This window comes from Pongo pygmaeus, chromosome 9, assembly GCF_028885625.2.
Source record: "Pongo pygmaeus isolate AG05252 chromosome 9, NHGRI_mPonPyg2-v2.0_pri, whole genome shotgun sequence".
In the NCBI taxonomy this organism is placed as follows: domain Eukaryota; kingdom Metazoa; phylum Chordata; class Mammalia; order Primates; family Hominidae; genus Pongo; species Pongo pygmaeus.
In genome coordinates, this window is record NC_072382.2 from 105,337,539 (window position 1) to 105,360,561 (window position 23,023).

The window sequence follows — 23,023 nt, forward strand, 5'->3', positions numbered from 1 at the left end:
GGGTTGACAAATTATGGCCCATGGGCCAAATCCATCCTGCCACCTGTTTTTGGATGACTCAAGAACTAAGAATGATTTTCACATTTTAAGATTATTTTTAAAAGTCAAATGAAGAATAATATTTTCTACCACATAAGAAATATATGCAACTCAAACTTCAGCATCCATAAATAAAATTTCATTGGAATGTAGCAACACGCTTTCCTTAAAGTTTTGTGTATGGCTGCTTTTGTGCTACAACAGTAGACTTAAGTAGTTGCAACGGGGGCTATATGATTTGCAAAATCTGACATATTTACTATCTGGCCCTTTACAGGAAAAATTTGCCAACTTCTGGAGTAGAGGGTAACTTGGATTGTCAAAGAAGTAAATATTATCCTCCAGGGTTTCATTTTATTTTTTTCATTGCTATCAGGTTCTCACACAGCAGCCTTCTGCCTATTGGCATTTCTCACCAGACTCAAAGAGTTTGACCCTCTCTTTTTTTAAAAAAATTTTTATTTTATTATTATTATACTTTAAGTTTTAGGGTACATGTGCACAATGTGCAGGTTAGTTACATGTGTATACATGTGCCATGCTGGTGTGCTGCACCCATTAACTGGTCATTTAGCATTAGGTATATCTCCTAATGCTATCCCTCCCCCCTCCTCCCTCCCCCCACCCCACAACAGTCCCCAGAGTGTGATGTTCCCCTTCCTGTGTCCATGTGTTCTCATTGTTCAATTCACACCTATGAGTGAGAATATGCGGTGTTTGGTTTTTTGTTCTTGCGATAGCTTACTGAGAATGATGATTTCCAATTTCATCCATGTCCCTACAAAGGACATGAACTCATCATTTTTCATGGCTGCATAGTATTCCATGGTGTATATGTGCCACATTTTCTTAATCCAGTCTATCATTGTTGGACATTTGGGTTGGTTCCAAGTCTTTGCTATTGTGAATAATGCCGCAATAAACATACGTGTGCATGTGTCTTTATAGCAGCATGATTTATAGTCCTTTGGGTATATACCCAGTAATGGGATGGCTGGGTGAAATGATATTTCTAGTTCTAGATCCCTGAGGAATCGCCACACTGACTTCCACAAGGGTTGAACTAGTTTACAGTCCCACCAACAGTGTAAAAGTGTTCCTGTTTCTCCACATCCTCTCCAGCACCTGTTGTTTCCTGACTTTTGAATGATTGCCATTCTAACTGGTGTGAGATGGTATCTCATTGTGGTTTTGATTTGCATTTCTCTGATGGTCAGTGATGGTGAGCATTTTTTCATGTGTCTGTGGGCTGCATAAATGTCTTCTTTTGAGAACTGTCTGTTCATGTTCTTCGCCCACAAATAAACTAGAAAATCTAGAAGAAATGGAGAAATTCCTCGACACATACACCCTCCCAAGACTAAACCAGGAAGAAGTTCAATCTCTGAATAGACCAATAACAGGAGCTGAAATTGTGGCAATAATCAATAGCTTACCAACCAAAAAGAGTCCAGGACCAGATGGATTCACAGCCAAATTCTACCAGAGGTACAAGGAGGAAATGGTACCATTCCTTCGGAAATTATTCCAATCAATAGAAAAACAGGGAATCCTCCCTAACTCATTTTATGAGGCCAGCATCATCCTGATACCAAAGCCAGGCAGAGACACAACCAAAAAAGAATTTTAGACCAATATCCTTGGTGAACATCGATGCAAAAATCCTCAATGAAATACTGGCAAACAGAATCCAGCAGCACATCAAAAAGCTTATCCACCATGATCAAGTGGGCTTCACTCCTGGGATGCAAGGCTGGTTCAATATATGCAAATCAATAAATGTAATCCAGCATATAAACAGAACCAAAGACAAAAACCACGATTATCTCAATAGATGCAGAAAAGGCCTTTGACAAAATTCAACAATGCTTCATGCTAAAAACTCTCAATAAATTAGGTATTGATGAGACGTATCTCAAAATAATAAGAGCTATCTATGACAAACCCACAGCCAATATCATACTGAATAGGCAAAAACTGGAAGCATTCCCTTTGAAAACTGGCACAAGACAGGGATGCCCTCTCTCACCACTCCTATTCAACATAGTGTTGGAAGTTCTGGCCAGGGCAATTAGGCAGGAGAAGGAAATCAAGGGTATTCAATTAGGAAAAGACGAAGTCAAATTGTCCCTGTTTGCAGATTACATGATTATATATCTAGAAAACCCCATTGTCTCAGCCCAAAATCTCCTTAAGCTGATAAGCAACTTCAGCAAAGTCTCAGGATACAAAATCAATATACAAAAATCACAAGCATTCTTATACATCAATAACAGACAAACAGAGAGCCAAATCATGAGTGAATTCCCATTCACAATTGCTTCAAAGAGAATAAAATACCTAGGAATCCAACTTACAAGGGATGTGAAGGACCTCTTCAAGGAGAACTATAAACCACTGCTCAATGAAATAAAAGAGGATACAAACAAATGGAAGAACATTCCATGCTCATGGGTAGGAAGAATCAATATCGTGAAAATGGCCATACTGCCCAAGGTAATCTATAGATTCAATGCCATCCCCATCAAGCTACCAATGACTTTCTTCACAGAATTGGAAAAAACTACTTTAAAGTTCATATGAGACCAAAAAAGAGCCTGCATTGCCAAGTCAATCCTAAGCCAAAGAACAAAGCTGGAGGCATCACGCTACCTGACTTCAAACTATACTACAAGCCTACAGTAACCAAAACAGCATGGTACTGGTACCAAAACAGAGATATAGATCAATGGAACAGAACAGAACCCTCAGAAATAATGCCGCATATCTACAACTATCTGATCTTTGACAAACCTGAGAAAAACAAGAAATGGGGAAAGGATTCCCTATTTAATAAATGGTGCTGGGAAAACTGGCTAGCCATATGTAGAAAGCTGAAACTGGATCCCTTCCTTACACCTTATACAAAAATTAATTCAAGATGGATTAAAGACTTAAACGTTAGACCTGAAACCATAAAAACCCTAGAAGAAAACCTAGGCATTACCATTCAGGACATAGGCATGGGCAAGGACTTCATGTCTAAAACACCAAAAGCAATGGCAACAAAAGCCAAAATTGACAAATGGGATCTAATTAAACTAAAGAGCTTCTGCACAGCAAAAGAAACTACCATCAGAGTGAACAGGCAACCTACAAAACGGGAGAAAATTTTTGCAACCTACTCATCTGACAAAGGGCTAATATCCAGAATCTACAATGAACTCAAACAAATTTACAAGAAAAAACTTACCCTCTCTTTTTTTTAAGGCACGATGCTGGGCACATCAAGTTTGCAATGTTATGTAAGTCAGAGTTTACAATGTTATGTAAGTCAGAGTTGCAACGTTACATAAGTCAAAGGCTCCTCTTGTGAGAATTACTGACTGGACTGTGTCATTTTCCCTTGCTCTTGTTCAGCCTCACTCCATCATACTACCCGATGTGCTCATACACATGGATGTTGTCTAATGTGCGGAGGAAAACTTTGATTTAAAATTCATAAAACAAAAACAAATGATTCTATTTATTAACTTTCTTTGAAAATGGACATTGAGATCTATGTATTTCTACCAAAAAACAGATTAATGTAACCTGTTTTAAATGAAATAATAAAATGGGTCTGTAGAACTTGCATCAGCATGAGAGCTTGCTATCCTCAGATAAGACCCTTAAATCCAATTCTTTATTCATCATGGAGTCTCAGTTTTACCCCTACCGTAATGGAAAACGACTTAAGGTTTCTGCCCACCTCTTTCACCAAAGTTTGCAAGTCTGAAATGCTGAAGAACAAATTCCAGCTACTAAATAAAATTTAAAACTCTGAAAAATGTGAGAAAAATTACTGCAAACCAGGCTCTGTAAGTCTGTGCTTCTGAGGTTACACAGGGCTGCCTGCAGGTACACTAAGAGTCTTCTTCCTTGTTCAAGGGGATGACAAAACCTCTGTCATACATAGTGGTTATTTTGAAAATATGTCAAAAATTTAACTTATGAAAAGTCCTGAATCATATCTAAGTACATAAGCCTGGTTTAATTATTCTTCCTAATGGCTCCAGGTCAAGACTAGTCAACATAATTGTCTCTGGTTTGGGGGGCAGTCAGGAAACCATGGCTGCTGCCTTCAGTGGTGCGTTCTTTATTATTTTTGGCTCCTAACAACCATAACTGGTTCAGTCATGTTGACCTAATCTAGCCATAATAGGGCAGCTTCCTACCAGCTCAGTCCTTGTAGAAATTAAGGTGTTAAGAAAGATTGAGTAACCCACATTTTTCTGTGAGCTCTTGTTTTCATAAGTATACACTGCTTTTTGTTTCAGGTACTTTCATGGTTAATAAAATTGTCATTTAAAAGTTAAAAATAAATAAAAAATTTAAAATTATTTATTAGGTAATTCAGATACTCATTTGGTACAATAGCCCTATGAAATAAGTGTGATTTTTCCATAATAGTTCAATACATTACTCAAAGTCATGCAATTATTTCATGGAAGAGACAAAATTCAAACCCCAGGCTCAATGACTCTGGAACTGATACCCTTTAATTTGAATGTATGTTTTTTCCTGACAGCGTAACTCTCAAATCCCATTGTTAGAGTCTGCTGTCACATAGACCTGGAAAATTCTACAGGATGTCTCCCTTCTTAAAGAGTCATAATGTATACCAGCTTGGTAACAGCTCCAGGCTTATTAGTGGCTTCCCTATATAAATCTATGTATATTTGTTTACTCCCACATTTCTCAAATTTATTTTCCCACTGACCCCATCCTCCTACCACTACCTTTTTTAACACTATGACTACTAACAACCTGTAAAACACATTTTGGGAAATATTGCACTAAGTCATTCAGGTCCTGTTGTTGATACTGTAGGGATGTGAAATCAATTGAGAGAAAATAGTCCAGGACAAAGAGAGAGGGAGGAGAGGGAGAAGAAGAAAGAAGAAGAAGGAGAAGGAGAAGAAGGAAGAAGAGGAGAAGGAAGAGGAGGAGAAAGAAAATAAAGGAGAGAAAACAAGAAGAGAAAGAGAAAAAAAGAAAATGCTATATCTTGACTGAATTGAAACATGGAAAGAGGGAGGAAGGGAGGGCATTCTTCTGGCAAATCACTCCTTTATATTCACTAATATAAATTGAGTTTTTAATACTTCAATATTTTGTAGCAATTAATAAAAAAGGTTTGGCAAGCAGCCAGAACATCTTTCAGTAGGTTTTAAGTTCCTGATGGAGGGACACCAAGATTCAGAAGGCACAGCCTTTTTCCTCTATGGGATCATAATATATTATGATGTAGAACACAAGGATACAGATAGTATCAATAGCACAGACTGCATGACAAGTGCCCCTGGAAATGTACAGGGTTCAAACTTGGGCTCTGTAAATTCCTAGCTTGTGTCCTTAGGTAACCTACTTAAACTATCTGTGCCTCAGTTTCCTCATATGTAAAATGATGATAATAGGATAACCTACTTCATAGGGTTGTTGTGAAGATTAAAGTACTCAGAACATTCCTGACATACAGTATGCTTTATAAGTGTCAATTATTATTATTATTTATTTATTTATTTATTTATTTATTTATTTTGAGACGGAGTCTGGACCTGTCGCCCAGGCTGGAGTGCAGTGGTGCGATCTCGGTTCACTGCAAGCTCCGCCTCCCGTGTTCACGCCATTCTCCTGCCTCAGCCTCCCGAGTAGCTGGGACTACAGGCGCCCGCGACCATGCCCGGCTGATTTTTTGTATTTTTAGTAGAGACAGGGTTTCACCTTGTTAGCCAGGATGAATTATTATGTTTTATATCACTATTTTGAAACAAATTCGTAAAAAAATCAGAAATCTGAGAAATAGAGAAAATCCCTAGAAATGCCACGAAAGAGTAAGATGGATGAAAGTAGAAGTGCATGACCTCTGAGTAACCAGTCTCACAGGTTTGTCCCAAACTCTGTGTGAAGAGAAGCAAGTCTGGGCAGAATTCAGCATTTGAATGGCTGGAAGGAGCTGTCATTCTAGAATTGGGATTTGGCAGCATATAGAAAGTAACCAGGAAGACCAAGTATCCCAAGGATTGTGCCTAGAGCTGTGAGCAGGCTGAGCTGGAAGTGGAATGGAGGGAAATAGACCATGAAGAAACAGCATGCTTACAATGATCCAAGATATTGAGCTCACCTACCCTTTACTGTCAATTCAGTAGTTTTGCACTGAATTGACATATCTGTATTGCTGCATATCTGTAAGGAGAGGAGGAGGAATGCAAAGCCAGAAGACCACTGTGCAGTACAAATGTGGATGAGAATTCTCTAAGAATTAGAGGTTGGTCTTTTCATCTGACAAAAACAAGAAATATATGCAGTCATACTGAAATTCTGTTTGTATCTCTTGCTGGCAGCAGTGGCTTATCATTGTTTGTCCCACTGTTGTGTCTGGAAATTGCCAACCAATTAAAACGCACAAAGTTAGCAAAATTGGTTACTCATTTTCCCAAAAATGTATACTGAATGTGCTGTAAATGAACTTGCTTTAGAAAGTTCAGTGAAGTATACAGATTCCAGTTACTGGTAATGACTTAAAATAAGGCAATAAAAATGTCACAGCTGAGTATGGTTTTTACCCTTTAATTTTAGTTCTTGATGTGGCTCACTGAAAACTATAATTGAAATGACTGGTTGATTTATGACTGCCAAACTCTGTCTTTGTTAATGTCGAAGTAAAAGAAGGTATGAAGCTAGGGGTTGGGGAATGAGAGGAAGCTAGGGGAGGGAATGGGATGGGAGAGTCTGTTGTGGATCTGGATTTCTTTTTTTTCTTTTCTTTTTTTTTTTTTTGAGACAGAGTCTCACTCCGTTGCCTAGGCTGGAGTGTAGTGGAGCCATCCCGGCTCACTGCAACCTCCACCTCCTGGGTTCAAGCAATTCTCCTGCCTCAGCCTCCTGAGTAGCTGGGATTACAGGCATGCGCCTCCACACCCAGCTAATTTTGCATATTTAGTAGAGACAGGGTTTCACCATGTTAGCCAGGCTGATCTTGAACTCCCGACCTCAGGTGATCCTCCCGCCTGGGTCTCCCAAAGTGCTGGGATTACAGTTGTGAGCCACCGTGCCCTGCCTGGATCTGGATTTCTTATCAGAATTAGTGGTGGGTAAATCCCTGAGGTTTCTGTATAATCTGCCTGGGATTAGATTCTCTGTAAAATCAGCTGATTCACAATATAACTGCTTTCTATTTTAAAATATTTTAACACTTAAACAATGTTACCACACTTTGCAACATAAAATGTACAATAATTGTAAGAGAAATTTCACTGCTTCTCTACATTCACATGGGTTCATATATCAAGAGAATAAATTAAAGAGAAATTTATCCCAGGGGATTTTATAATAAATTACCAGAGAAAACGGAAACAGAATGCTAAAAGTAAAGCAATAGAAAACTCCAAAAAAGAAAAATAATACTTCATGAAAACAACTCTAAAAAATATGTAACCAGAGCACAAAAAAGTAATGTCTCCAAAGGTCAATTCCTTTATGTTAGTGGTTCTTAACAGGGCTGATGTTAAACATACTGCAGTGTATAGGACAGCCCCTGACAACAAAGACTTATTCAGCCCCAAATGTCAGTTGTGACAACTTTGAGAATTCCTGCTTTATATTAAGCAGAATTTCTCCAAAATGTTTTTCTAGCTGGAGAAAATGATGCTGATATACTGTCTGGGCTCTTCACAAACTTAAAAACAAATTTTTAAACAGTATTGGTGGCATATTATTATATAGAAATTGAATTAAAAATGAATGTACAGATTAATGAATTACTATATAGGGCATACTTACGTAACCACCACCCAAGCAAGAAATAGAGCATTGTCAACCTAGACCCTCACCGTTTTCCCCCAGCACTTCTTGGCAATTGTGACTCCTTTTCTTCCCCTCATTCTCTTTACTTAGTTCATAGGTTTTCTTTGTAAATTACCATGCAATTATTCACCCCATACACTTTAGTTTTACCTATTTTGGAGCTTTATATAAATGGAATCATACAGTATGTATTCTTCTCTGTGTTTCTTCATTCATCATTTTGGTGAGTTCCATCCATGCATGTAACGGTAATACATTCACTGTCATTGCTCTGTGATATTCTGTTGTATTATCACAATTCATTAATTCTATTATATATGGGCATTTGCATTGTTTTCAGTTTGGGGCTATTGCAACTAATGTTGCTGTACACATTCTTGTATATACACTCTGATGCATACAAACTGTTCTATTGGGATTATATCTAGGAGTGGAACTACTAGGCCATAGGGTTTGAGGATATTCAACATTAGTAGATAACATCAAATTATTTTCATGAGCAGTTGTAAAAACTTATGCTTCCACATGAAGTACTGGAGAGTACTAGTTGTTCCACGTTTTTTCCAGCTCTTGGTATTGTCAGTCTTTTTCATTTTAGCCATTCTGATGTTATGCAGTAATATCGTGTTATGGCTTTAATATGCATTTTTTTCTGATTACTACAAGGGTTGAGTACCTTTTCATATGGTTATTGGCCATTTAGATATCTTCTTTTGTGAAGTGCCTCTTCAGTTCTCTTGCCCACTTTTTCATAGGGATGTCTCTTTCCGAATGGCTTGTTTTTCTTTATATATTCTTGGCATGAGCCCTTTGTTGTTCATTAAGATGCACATGTTTTCTCCCAGTCTGTAGCTTCCTCTTACTCTCATGATCACATTTTTTTAACAAATAGAAGTTCCTAATCATAATATGGTCAGTGCAATGTATACATCTTTTTATAACCCATTTAAGATGAGCTGATTTTGATGGATTGTGTGGGACAGGAGTCTGCCTATATACCAATTTATCTATTTACTTGCACAGTCTCAATAATATTTATTGAAATAACTGTCCTATGTTAACTTCAGTGACATGGTTATCATAAATTAAGTGTCTATAATTATGTAGAGGCTTTTTTGGCCTTCAATTCTGTTTCAGTGATATGTCAATTTTTGAGGGAATACCACGCTGTCTTAATGACTAAAGCCTTATAGTAATCTTAGCGTCTGTACAGCAAGCCTTGACATCTTCCACAAGAATGTCTCAGTTCTTCTCGGCCCTTTTATTTTCATGTGTATTTTTAAAATTAGCTTTTCAATTTTTATATACATACATAAACTCACACAAATGCACATTTTAGAAATGATAGATTCCATTGTATTGAATCTATCACTTTTTAGTATTAAGTTTTCCAATCTATAAAATGATATATATCTTTCCATTTGGAAAGGTTTCATTTAATTTATCTCAACAATATTCTATAGTTTACTGTATAGAGTACTGAGATAACACATAGGGTAGAGTTGTCAACTCAAACTCACATGAATCAGATCTTATTTGATGGCAAACATTCCTAATAATTCCAAGGGTACAAGACTCAGGCAAAGCATTCTTCCTTTGGAGAAATCCAAAACCATCAGCACAGCTCCCCAAAGATTCTTCCTCTTTTGTTTCAGGACATGGTCTGGTTCAGATTTAACATTTGATGTTAGAATTGCAGCAATTCAGTCCCATCTTCAGGCTGCACAGGTAATTCTTGTTCTTTTGCTATTCGTGGTGACTTCCTCTATTGGAGTCTTGAATTCCACAAAGTCATCCACTGAGGGTTGGAATCCACTTTTTCCAAAATCCAGCTAATGTTGATATTTTGACCTCCTCCCATGAATTAAATATTCTTAATGGCATCTAGAATGATAAGATATTTTTAGAGGTTTTTAATTTACTTTGCTTAGGTCCATCAGAAGAATCATTATCTGTGGCAGCTATAGTTTAACAAAATGTATTCCTTAAATAATAAAACTTGAAAGTCAATATTACTGCTTGATCCACAAGCTACAGAATGGATATTATGTTAGCAGGCATACAAATAACATTCATATCCTTGTACGTCTTCATTGGAGCTCTTTGTATGACTAGATGCATTGTAGATGAGCAGAAATATTTTTAAAGGAATCTTTTTTTTTCTGAGCAGTGGGTCTCAACAGGGGGCTTAAAATATTCAGTTAACCATACTGTAAACAGATGTGCCGTCATTCAGGCTTTGTTTTTCTATTTCTAGAACACAGGTAGAGTAGATACAGCATAATTTTTAGGGATTTTAGGATTTTTAAATCCCCTTTAAGTGATCTCAGGAATTTTAAAGGTATCCTTTTTTTCTGAGCAGGGGTTTCAACAGTGGGTTTAAAATATACAGTTAACCATACTGTAAACAGATGTGCCATCATTCAGTCTTTCTTATTCTATTTCTAGAACACAGGCAGAGTAGATATAGGCATAATTTTTATGCATCTTAGGATTTTTAAGTCCCCTTTTAGGGATCTTAGGATTTTTAAATCCCCTTTAAGTTGAGCATTGGTGTCAACTTAAAATCACCAGCTACATTAACGCCTAACAAAAGAGTCAGTTTGTCCTTCGAAGCTTTGAAGCCAGGCATTAATTTCTCTCTAGCTATGAAAATACTAGATGGCATCTTCTTTCAATAGAAGGCCATTCTAGCTACATTGAAAATCTGTTTTTTAGCATATCCACCTTCATCAATGATCTTAGCTAGATCTTCTGGATAACTTGCTGCAGCTTCTACATCAGCACATGTTGCTTCATCTTGTACTCTTATGTCATGGAGATGACTTCTTTCTTGAACCTCATGACCTACCTCTGCTAGCTTCAAGCTTTTCTTCTGTAGCTTCCTCATCTCTCTAAGGCTTCACAGAATTGAAGAGAGTTAGGGCCTTGGTGTAGATTAGGTTTTGACTTAAGAGAATATTGTGGTTTGTTTGAACTTCCATCCAGAACTCTCAAACTTTCTCCATATCAGCAATAAGGATGTTTTTCTTTCTTATTATTCATGTGTTTACTGGAGTAACACTTCTAATTTTCTTCAATAACTTTTCCTTTGAATTCATAACTTGTCTGTTTGGTACAAGGAGTCTCAATTTTGGCCTGTTTAGCTCTCAACATGCCTTCCTCACAGAGCTTAATTATTTCTAGCTTTTGACTTAAAGGTGAGACATGTGAGTCTCCCCCTTTCACTTGAACACTTAGAGGCCATCGTAGGGTTATTAATTGGTCTATTTTAATGATGTTGTGTCTCACGGAATAGGAAGGCCAGAGGAGAGGGAGAGAGATGGGAGAGTGGCCAGTTGGTGGAACAGTCAGCACACACACATTTATCAATTAAGTTTACTGTCTTACATGGGCACGGTTTATGGTGCCCCAAATAATTTCAATAGTGACTTCAAAGACCACCAGTCACAGATCTCCATAACATATATAATAATAATGAAAGTTTGAAATATTGTGAGAATTACCAAAACGTGATACTGAGACACAAAGTGAGCACAGGCTGTTGGAAAAATGGCACCAGTAGACTTGCTCTACATGGGGTTGCCAGAAACCTTCAATTTGTGAAAAAGCAGAATAAAGCAGGTGCAATAAAATGAATTATGCTTGTATTTGACTCATAATTATTTCCTGATCATTTATCTTTTTCTCTAAGCCTTTTTCTTATCATGAGCCTTTTATTTCAAAATATTCTCACTGAATGTAAATTCTCACAATTGTGACTTTAAGTTGCACATAAGCTACAGATTCAGCTCAAATTTTTATTTTTTCATGAAACTTTTATAGATTGTCAGCTCCATGATCTCTTCTGCCTACACTATCCTTACTAGCCACAATAGTGGCCATATTATTCAATATTCTTCATATTTATGAGACTGCCAACACCAAACAGCAAGTATATGGTGGACATGGTTACAGCCCAAATTGTTTGACTCAGCCCAGCAGTCCTCCCAATAGAATCCTAGTCCCTCAGTAATATCCTTCACATTCATTAGATACAGGCCACCAACTTGCCCAATAGGAAGCTAATACTGACCTGAAGTTCAAGGGAAGCATGCACGGTGAGGAATGAGGAGAGAGGAATTCTTGCGTTTGTGTATAAAAATTAAGCTTTATCTTCTAAGGCACAAACAAAAAGCCTGAGAATGAAGCAAATTTTCTTTTCCAAACCTGAGGAATGCACTTTTCCACCTGGTCTGGGAAGAAAAGGGTTTATGATTTCCTCACTAGCGAGAAGAAAAGCCAGTCACTTCTCAGAATTGAAGATAATCCTTTTCATTTTGATAAGAACCTGGTCTTTAGCTGCAGATTTCTGTCCTTTACTCTCCTATTAACCAATTTTTAAAATAAAATCACATTATCCTAATATGTGGGATTGTTTGACTCTCCACCTTAAGCTCAATTCTGCAGCTTCCTTTTTAACAATCATGTCAGTGATTGATTGGAAGCGGAAGCAGGATACAGAAGCAGCTTATAGGCGTGCTGATACAGCTCTCATAAATGGTGGAGTAATCAAGATTTAATCACAAAACATCTGTAATGAGGGTTTTAGAAAGCCTATTCATGAGTATGAATCTTTCTTCACTAGACTGTCTTACCAAATGCTGCAGGAGCACTGTGGAGACTATATTATGGCTCATTAATAAAGATTGTTTCTAAAATGCATGTATTTTGCATAGTCATGAAGATGAGGGGATTTTTAAAGGAACTATATCATTGAAAATGATTGATGTGTCTGAACAGCAATGATTCCATTCTTAACTCAACTGAGATCTTATATTTGAATAATTCCCGCAAGTATATCTTCTCTGCAGATATATTTTTGATTGGTAATAAATAATACTAGATATTTAGTTTTAGGCTTACAGAATGATCTGATATGATCCTCTGTCCTTTATATATGGTCTTGATCGGCATTCCAAATATTCATGTTGAGAAATCGCAAAAGAAATTGTCTGACATGCCACCTGAGGGGATAATGTGAAGAAACTGCAGACAGTGGATACAACAGCCACTCTGGCAGATAGGGAATGTGAGAAAAGCACACTTTTTCTCTGTGTTTGGGAGCAATGACAGGAATTTCTTTTCTATTTTCTACATCCTTTATCAAAAACTGATCCAAAAACCTCTCAAAAATTTCTGTTTAACAGTTTGTAGAATGGTACTATTAAAAATTCTTTAACCAGCCAGGCGTGGTGACTTTGCCTATAATCCCAGCACTTTGGGAGGCTGAGGTAGGCAGATCACTTTACCCCAGGAGTTCAAGACCAGCTTGGGCAACATGGCAAGACCCCCATCTATTAAAAATAAAAAATCTTTACAAACATTTTCCAAAGCTGTGTGAATTCTGAAGAAGAATATTTCCAAGTTAAAAAAAAATCATTGATCTTGCTATTTGACTACCAGGCTATCAGGCTATTAATAATCCCTTTTACATTTTTTTTACCTTTCCTGTGATTACTACTGCTGTCACTACCACCTACACGACAACTACCAGCCATCATCACTGGGGATTCAGCATGTTACCGATGTGCTTTACATGCATTATCTTATTTAATCCTTGTAATACAGGGAGTAGGCATATTATGGCCCATTGATATGTAAGAAATCAGATATTTAGGTAATTTAACTAACTTAGGTAATGTAAGCTAGGTAAAAAATGGCAGTGCCAGGGTTGGAACTAATGCATTCTAATTCAAAACCCTTACTCACGCATATATTCTGCTTCTAATCTGCTATGGGGTTGAAAGCCAAGTGGTCAAGCTTATTAGAATCGTGTCTAAATGTAAAGTATCTAAGTGCTGCATTAGGTTTAAGAGAGTCTCCTGAAAGGAACATTTCTAATCTTTAGAGCACTGGTTTTCAGCCACTGTTGGGGAAGGCAGAATTATTAGAGCTATGAAACTATACACATTATATATATATATATATATATATTTTTTTTTTACAATACATAGATTACTATAAATGTGTATATTTAAAGATACCAACTGATTTAAATGTGTGAAAGAATTTGTAGTCCGTTTTATTTATTGTGGAAGAAAACACAGTTTAGCAATGTGGTTAAGTACAGAGACTCTGGAGCCCAGACTGCCTGGGTTCAAACCCTGGCTCTGTCACTTTCTAGCTGGGTGGTCTTGCTTAAGTTACCCAATCTCTCTGCCTCTCAGTTTTCTCATATGTAAGATGAATTCAACAATAGTAAAGATAAACTTATTTTATCTTCACTAACCTCATGGAGCATTGGTGAAGATAAAATAAATTAAGATTTGTGTAACACTTAGAATACTTTGCAGTTTCCATAGTAAGCACTTCATGGCTTCTTGGAAGCCAAATGCTAACTACAAACCATCTCTAGGAGGTCTGCAACTAATTTTTGGATTAGCTTGAAAATGGTGAGCACCACTGCTCTAGAACAGATGCGCTGAGACATCTTGTTGGTTGTTTCAGAGACCCATTTGGCATCCTTCTAGATTATTACTTGTGCTTTTCATAAGTTCTCAGTGCTGGGCATATGTCCTGTATAAAAGTGAGATGCTATTCAACAGTGTGTTAGAAATTCAGAGGCATATAATTTGTACTTCGATGCTGAGTCAAAGTCAATAAAAATGACACCATTTCTGGAGATTAACATTTAATGTAAAGGCAACATTATAGACATAGTTTAAACACCATGGACAAAGAGAAAATTTGAGGAAACATGTTTTTCTGTTTTTACTGTTTTATTTTCATGTTTGGAGAAGCAGACTCTTATTCTCATTTCCTTTTGTTTCATTAAAAAAATGAAAAATCCAGTTTATATAATGTAGTTATCCCCTGCTCATACATACATATAAAAATAATTCTCTCGTCAAGTGAATTTTGAACTCAGACTCTCCATTAATTGCTATTTTTCTTCTCAAATGGAAACTGGTCTATGATTTGAATGCTTTTCGATAAGTCCTTGCATTTATTCGTATTCAGAGATTCTGTTGCAGTCTACTAAAAACCATTTCTTGGCAGCCTTGGGTAATTGCAGATGAAAAGGCTCCAAGAATAATTTTTTCCCTACAGGAAAGTGAGAAGGGATACTGCTGACGCTGGGTAGAAAGAGCTCAACCCAGGCAAATAAGAGAATAATTAAAGGCACAAGAAACTATTTGACAATATCACATCTCATGCAAATTAGAGGGACCTAGGATTTTTTTTTAAAAGCCCTAACTTTTACACACACACACACACATCAGTGCAAATTTGGAGCAGGAAAAAAACTCAAGGCTGCACGTCACTCAGACATTAGCATTCCAAAGCCTGAGTACTGAAGCATCATTTTGTACAAACTTCACTTGGGTGAATTGAGTGTCCGATGGGATTCATTCACGGAGCCTGAACAATAAGTGGGAACTCGGGGAGGTGAGACAAAGAAAATGCTAAACACTTTCTACTTTCATTTTTTCTCACATGAAAGAACAATACACTCGTCTTTGATACAGGAAAGGAAAACAAAAATTGTGCATTTGATGTACATTATAAAAAGATGTCTGCTTGTGTGGGTGGAGGAGCACCAAAAGCAATAGTCCCAACACCACCATTGTATCTTCTGTTCTGTTATTCTTTACATTATATTTTGTGGCTATAAGGATACCATCCTCAGTGTCAAAAACAATGGTGAACTACTTCCAAACAATTTCTTCAAGACATCACCAAAAAGCTTCCTTTCTATAATTCTACACAATCTCTTTTACAAAACACAAAAGGAAGGAACACTTCTCAATTCATTTTATGAAACTATCTTTACTCTGATAGCAAAACCAGATAAAAACACCAAAAAGAAGCCAGATAAAAATGAAAGAAAACCAGGGATGAATATTTTGCATGTATATTGATGTGTTGAAATCCTTGACAAAATATTAGCAAACAGAATTCAGCAATATACAAAAACAATTATATACCATGACCAAATGGGGTTTATTCCAAGGATGAAAGGCTGGTTCAACATTTGAAAAAATCAACCTATGTAATCCACTACATTAGCAGGCTAAAGAAAAAAACTCACATAATTATATAAATGGATTCAGAAAAACAATTCAACAAAATTCAACACCCATTTATGATAAAAACTCTTAGAAAACTAGAAATAAAGGAAAACTTACTCAGCTTGATAAAGAGCCAATATAAAACTCCTCAGTTAACATTATACTTAATGGTGCAAAACTGAATGCCTTCCTCCTAAGATCAGGAACAAAGCAAGGATGTAGCTCTTACCACTCTTATTCAACATAATGCTAGAAGTTCTAGCCAATGCAATAAGGCAAAACAAGGAAATTAAAGGCATACAACTCAGAAGGGAAGAAATAAACTGTTTCTATTTGTAGATGATACCATCATCTATATAAAAAATCCCAAAGAGTCTATTAAAAAAACTCAAGAACTAGTTAGTGAATAAAGCAAGGTTGCACTATAGATCAATATACAAAATCAAATGTAATTCTATATACTAGCAATTAACATATGGACACCAAAATGTTAAAAAAGTAACATTTACAATTGTTCAAAAAATGAAATACTTTAGTGTGTATTTGGAGAAAACATGCACAGGACATTTACACTGAAAACTGGAAATTACTGATGAAACAGATTACAGAAGACCTATAAAGTAGGCAAACATACAATGCTGCTGGATTGAAAGACTCAACGTAATAAAAATGTTGACTTTTCCTGACTTGGTTTACAGATTTAACACAGTTCCCCTCAAATTCCCTGTAAGACTTTTTATAGGTATAAACAAGATTATTTTAAAACTTATGTGAAAAACCAAAAGAACTGGAATAGTTTAAAAAAATGATAAAGAAGAAAGTGGGATGAGTTAGTCTACCTGATTTTAAGACGTTTCTTACAGCTACAGTAATCAAAACTGCATGATATTGGCAGAAAGGTAAACATAGATCAATAGATCAGAGCAAGGAATCCAGAAAAAAACTTACTCAATCTTTCCAACTATTTTTTGACAAAAGTGGTAAAGCATTTGACTGGAGGAAAGATAGCCTTATCAATAAATGGTACTTGAGCAATTAGACTTCCATAGGCAAAAAACAAAAAACAAAAAACAAAAACACACACACACAAAACAAAAAACAAACAAACAAACAAAACCCAACAAACCCTCAAACCTCAAAAAAACCACCTCAACTTAAGTGCATAAAAAAATTACTAAAAATTGAGCATGAAATTAACTGTAAAACATAAAACTATAAAATTTTTAGAAGAAAATATAGGATAAAATCTTTGGAACCTAGGGCTAGTCAAATAATTAGACTTGACACCAAAAGCATGATCCATAAAAGAAAGAAATGAATAAATTATACTTTTATCAAAGTTAAAAACTCTTGCCCTATGAGACACTGTTAAGAGTATAAGAAGGCAAGCTACAGAGAAATACTTGAAAACTTCGTATCCAACAAGGACTCACATCTCAAATATAAGGAACTCTTTGAACTCAACCACTGAAGGAACAAACAATACAATTTGAAAACAGATGAAAGCAATGAAGAGACGCTTCACCAGAACGCATATACAGATGGCAAATAAGCACATGAAAAGATGTAGAATATCAGTAGTCAGCAGAGGGTTGAAACTAAAATAACAATGATATATCAATACACATCTATCAGAAGGGCTAAAATAAAAAAAAATAAAAAATCTAGTGACAACACTAAATGCTGGTGAGGATACAGAGACACTGGACCACTCATACATTGAGAGTGTGGATGTCAAATGGCACAGGCACTCTGGAAAAGTTTGGCATTTCTTAACAAACGAAATCTGCAACTACCATATAACCCAACAAGTTCACTTCTGGGCATTTATCTCCAAGAAATGAAGAATTACGTTCACACAAAAACTTGTGCATGAATGTTTATAGAAGCATTACTCATAGTAGTCCCATACTTGAAACAACCTCACATGTCTTTCAGCAGGTAAATGGTTACACAAAGTGTGGTACGTCCATATGATAGAATATTACTTAATAATAAAAAGGAGTGAATCACTGGTACACATAACAACCTCTAGAGAATTGTGTGGAGTGAAAAAAAAGTCAAACTCAAAAGGTTATATATTGTGTAATTCTGTTTATATAACAGTCTGGAAATGACGAAATCATAGATATGGAGAAGAGTTTAGTGGTTCAGGGTTTAGAAGATAGTGAAAGTGGGGAGGAGGGAGTGGGTGTGGCTATGAAAAGGAAAAATGAGTCCAAAATGATGAAAATGCTCTGCACCTTGACCTTTTCAATGTTGAAACCCTGGTTGTGATATTGTACTCTACTTTTGCAATAAGTTACCACTGGGCAACAGCAGGTCAAGAGTACACTGAATTTTTCCATATTACTGTATTACTTCTTACAATTGCATGTGAATCTACAATGATCTCAAAATAAAAGGTTTAATTAAAAAAAGTTTTCTTCTTTTTTTTTTTTTTGACACAGAGTCTTGCTCTATCACCCAGGCTAGAGTGCAGTGGCACGATCTCAGCTCACTGCAGCCTCCGCCTCCAGGGTTCAAACAATTCTCCTGCCTCAGCCTCCTGAGTAGCTGGGACTACAGGCGCCTGCCACCATGGCTGGCTAATTTTTGTATTTTTAGTAGAGATGGGGTTTCACTATGTTGGGAAGTCTGGTCTTGAACTCCTGACCTCAAGTAATTCACTTTGGCTTCCCAAAGTGCTGGGATTACAGGCATGAGCCACTATGCACAGCCAAAAAAAAAAAAAAAAGAAAAAAAAAAAGTTTTCATCCTTATAATAACATAGGGTTATGTTATTGGCAAGCCCTCTTTATGGCCCAATGATTACATAGTAAGTAGTCTACTACATTTTCTTCCCTCTAACAAAAATAAACTCTGGGAATTTCAAGTGACTTTGAGAGGTTGTTTCTCCACTGTGTTTCCTACCCAACTATCCATTGTCTTAAACTTAAGGGGCCATGCCAGATATCATAAGATGAAATTGTCCAGGGTAGTGTTATGATTATATTTGGACTTAACTTTACCTAACACTGAGGAAAAAGCAACCAGTAATTTTATTTAGGAATCCTTTACCTCACTTTTTTTTGGCTTTTTATTTTCAATGTTGTATTGTGATATAATTATCAGATATTCTGAAGAAATTATAAGCAACAACGATATAATATTTAAACTTAAGAAAAATTATTTGAGCCAGAAAAGAGGTTGTGTTTTTAGAGAAAAGGAGTACAGTGGTTGTTTTGCTGATAGTTGTGGTTTTGGAAAGATTGTGGGTTGTCCAGATGACAGTGCTAGAACAGTGTTCTTAAGTCGAGTGTGAGAACTGGAAATTCATTCTGGGTCATTCAAAGTCATTGGAGAATTGTTATCAGACATTTTAAAATTGCTTCCAGACCAATCACCATTGCCATCATTTTTATCATCACATACTTAGGGAAAATTTCACAATCTGTGTGGCTTTCACAGCACTGCAAGAAATATTTACAAGGCCAAGTGATCCTATTCACATGAGAAATTGTTAAATGAATTGTATTTATTCATGAAATATCTGTTTAATTCATTAAAGACACATAATCATAAATAGAAGATCATGTTAAAAGTGCCAGCAAGGCACCTCTACTACAACATAGGTTTTTTTTTTTTTTTAAGCCTATAAGAAAGGTTCATGGCCAAGAGACTTTCATACTTTGTATATAGAAAAGTATTTTTAAAGTTATAACAATTAACATGGTAATTAAATTTAAATTAATGAAAGGCAAATCAATTTCTAGGGGTAAGTAAAGCAACATCTTGTTGGTAATTAAAGGAAATACATGATACACATATTTTATACAATGATGGTGAAAAGCAACACAAAGATCTGAATAACACTGAATATAGCCACAATTCTGCTCTGGTTTATGAAAGGATGTTAACCTTGAGACTCTTAGAATTGGAAAAAATAAAATATACCCGAAAGAGCAGAAGACAAATAATAGGAATAAAAGTCTTTTTCTTGAGTTTCTTTAGTTTGTAAGATGTGCTTTATCATTTCTCACCTGGGTATTAAGTCTTATGTCAAGCTGAAGAGCTACTAGAAAGAAGAAAACGAAAAAAAAAAAAAAAAACCCAGCTTTTCAAAAGAGCAAGTTTATTGCGTACATCTGAACACTATTTTGTAGGTGCCAAATTACAATGAAGATAGCATATGAAAGTAAACCTTCAGAAAATATGAACTTTTCCCAATCCTCAGAACTGAAGGAAAATTGATGTGCTTTCACCTTGAGTACTGAAAACAAATTCCCATTTCTTCTTTTTCTGTCTCCCTCTCTCACGCACACACAGGTGCATACACACCACTGTGAATAATTCCTTCTCTTTTTAGCTTGCATTGTATCCTGTAGGCTACTGTTTCCTACTTGCTCACGATCGGAATACAGCTGTAATTTTCACTTACATTTTGCATTTACAGAGCATTTAATATATTTTAAAGGCTTCACAGGTGTATTTCCTTTAAGGCCCCTAATACATATCTTATAGGGCTGAAAATGTTGACCTAGTTCACAGTCAACAAAAGACAAATAACTTGTGCCTCCCATAAGATGCAGCGTCCTCCAACAGATCATATAAGTGAAAGGAAAATCTGCACTTTGGGATTCGTGTTTATGAGATGATTCTCAGATTTCTTTATTTTATTTTATTATTATTATACTTTAAGTTTTAGGGTACATGTGCACAATGTGCAGGTTAGTTACATATGTATACGTGTGCCATGCTGGTGTGCTACACCCATTAACTCGTCATTTAGCATTAGGTATATCTCCTAATGCTATCCCTCCCCCCTCCCCCCACCCCACAACAGTCCCCAGAGTGTGATGTTCCCTTTCCTGTGTCCATGTGTTCTCATTGTTCAATTCACACCTATGAGTGAGAATATGCGGTGTTTGGTTTTTTGTCCTTGCGATAGTTTACTGAGAATGATGATTTCCAATTTCAACCATGTCCCTACAAAGGACATGAACTCATCCTTTTTTATGGCTGCATAGTATTCCATGGTGTATATGTGCCACATTTTCTTAAACCAGTCTATCATTGTTGGACATTTGGGTTGGTTCCAAATCTTTGCTATTGTGAATAGTGCCACAATAAACATACGTGTGCATTTGTCTTTATAGCAGCATGATTTATAGTCCTTTGGGTATACACCCAGTAATGGGATGGCTGGGTCAAATGGTATTTCTAGTTCTAGATCCCTGAGGAATCGCCACCCTGACTTCCACAATGGTTGAACTAGTTCACAGTCCCACCAACAGTGTAAAAGTGTTCCTATTTCTCCACATCCTCTCCAGCACCTGTTGTTTCCTGACTTTTTAATGATTGCCATTCTAACTGGTGTGAGATGGTATCTCATTGTGGTTTTGATTTGCATTTCTCTGATGGCCAGTGATGGTGAGCATTTTTTCATGTGTTTTTTGGCTGCATAAATGTCTTCCTTTGAGAAGTGTCTGTCCATGTCCTTTGCCCACTTTTTGATAGGGTTGTTTGTTTTTTTCTTGTAAATTTGTTTGAGTTCATTGTAGATTCTGGATATTAGCCCTTTGTCAGATGAGTAGGTTGCGAAAATTTTCTCCCATTTTGTAGATTGCCTGTTCACTCTGATGGTAGTTTCTTTGGCTGTGCAGAAGCTCTTTAGTTTAATTAGATCCCATTTGTCAATTTTGGCTTTTGTTGCCATTGTTTTTGGTGTTTTAGACATGAAGTCCTTGCCCATGCCTATGTCCTGAATGGTAATGCCTAGGTTTTCTTCTAGGGTTTTTATGATTTTAGGTCTAACGTTTAAGTCTTTAATCCATCTTGAATTAATTTTTGTTTAAGGTGTAAGGAAGGGATCCAGTTTCAGCTTTCTACGTATGGCTAGCCAATTTTCCCAGCACCATTTATTAAATAGGGAATCCTTTCCCCATTGCTTGTTTTTCTCAGGTTTGTCAAAGATCAGATAGTTGTAGATGTGCGGCGTTATTTCTGAGGGCTCTGTTCTGTTCCATTGATCTATATCTCTGTTTTTGTACCAGTACCATGCTGTTTTGGTTACTGTAGCCTTGTAGTATAGTTTGAAGTCAGGTAACATGATGCCTCCAGCTTTAGACTGTATATCTAGAAAACCGCATTGTCTCAGCCCAAAATCTCCTTAAGCTGATAAGCAACTTCAGCAAAGTCTCAGGATACAAAATCCATGTGCAAAAATCACAAGCATTCTTATACACCAATAACAGACAAACAGAGAGCCAAATCATGAGTGAACTCCCATTCACAATTGCTTCAAAGAGAGTAAAATACCTAGGAATCTAACTTACAAGGGACGTGAAGGACCTCTTCAAGGAGAACTACAAACCACTGCTCAAGGAAATAAAAGAGGATACAAACAAATGGAAGAACATTCCATGCTCATGGGTAGGAAGAATCAATATCGTGAAAATGGCCATACTGCCCAAGGTAATTTATAGATTCAATGCCATCCCCATCAAGCTACCAATGACTTTCTTCACAGAATTCGCTTCTCAGATTTCTATTCGAAACCTCCTTCCTGGGCTCCCGGAGAGGTCCATCCTTAGAAATGTGTTCCATGTGTATGTTTCATTTGCACTTGACTCGTGTACCTAAACCTCAATGATTCTCTCTTCACCTCTGGTTTCCATGCTGGTTAATTTGTGGCACCTTTCTCCCTAGAATCCAGATAGAAACCTCAGATTCTTCTTGGTTCTTACTCTTTGTTCTTTTTCACATTTTATCCAATCAGTTGACGAATCCTGCAGATGACATGTTTTCTTTACAAAACACCTTGACTTGATTTCCTCATTATCATTCCCACCACTCCCTCCTACCATCTAGGTGCTTGTTGCCTCTCCCAAAGGTTGCAGTAAGCAGTCTCTTCAACATCTTTTCTCCTATTTCAGGACATCCACATGCTGCTGAACACTCTCCTAATCAATACTTTCAGCATCTCTCCACCAATGATAGAGTTAAGCACATGGTGGTCATCCTCCTGATCAATACTCTAGCTTATCTTTTCTTCAGGCTGAACTATACATACCCTAGCCATCTGTCAGACTGCAATCCTGGCTTTCCTAAAAACATACCCT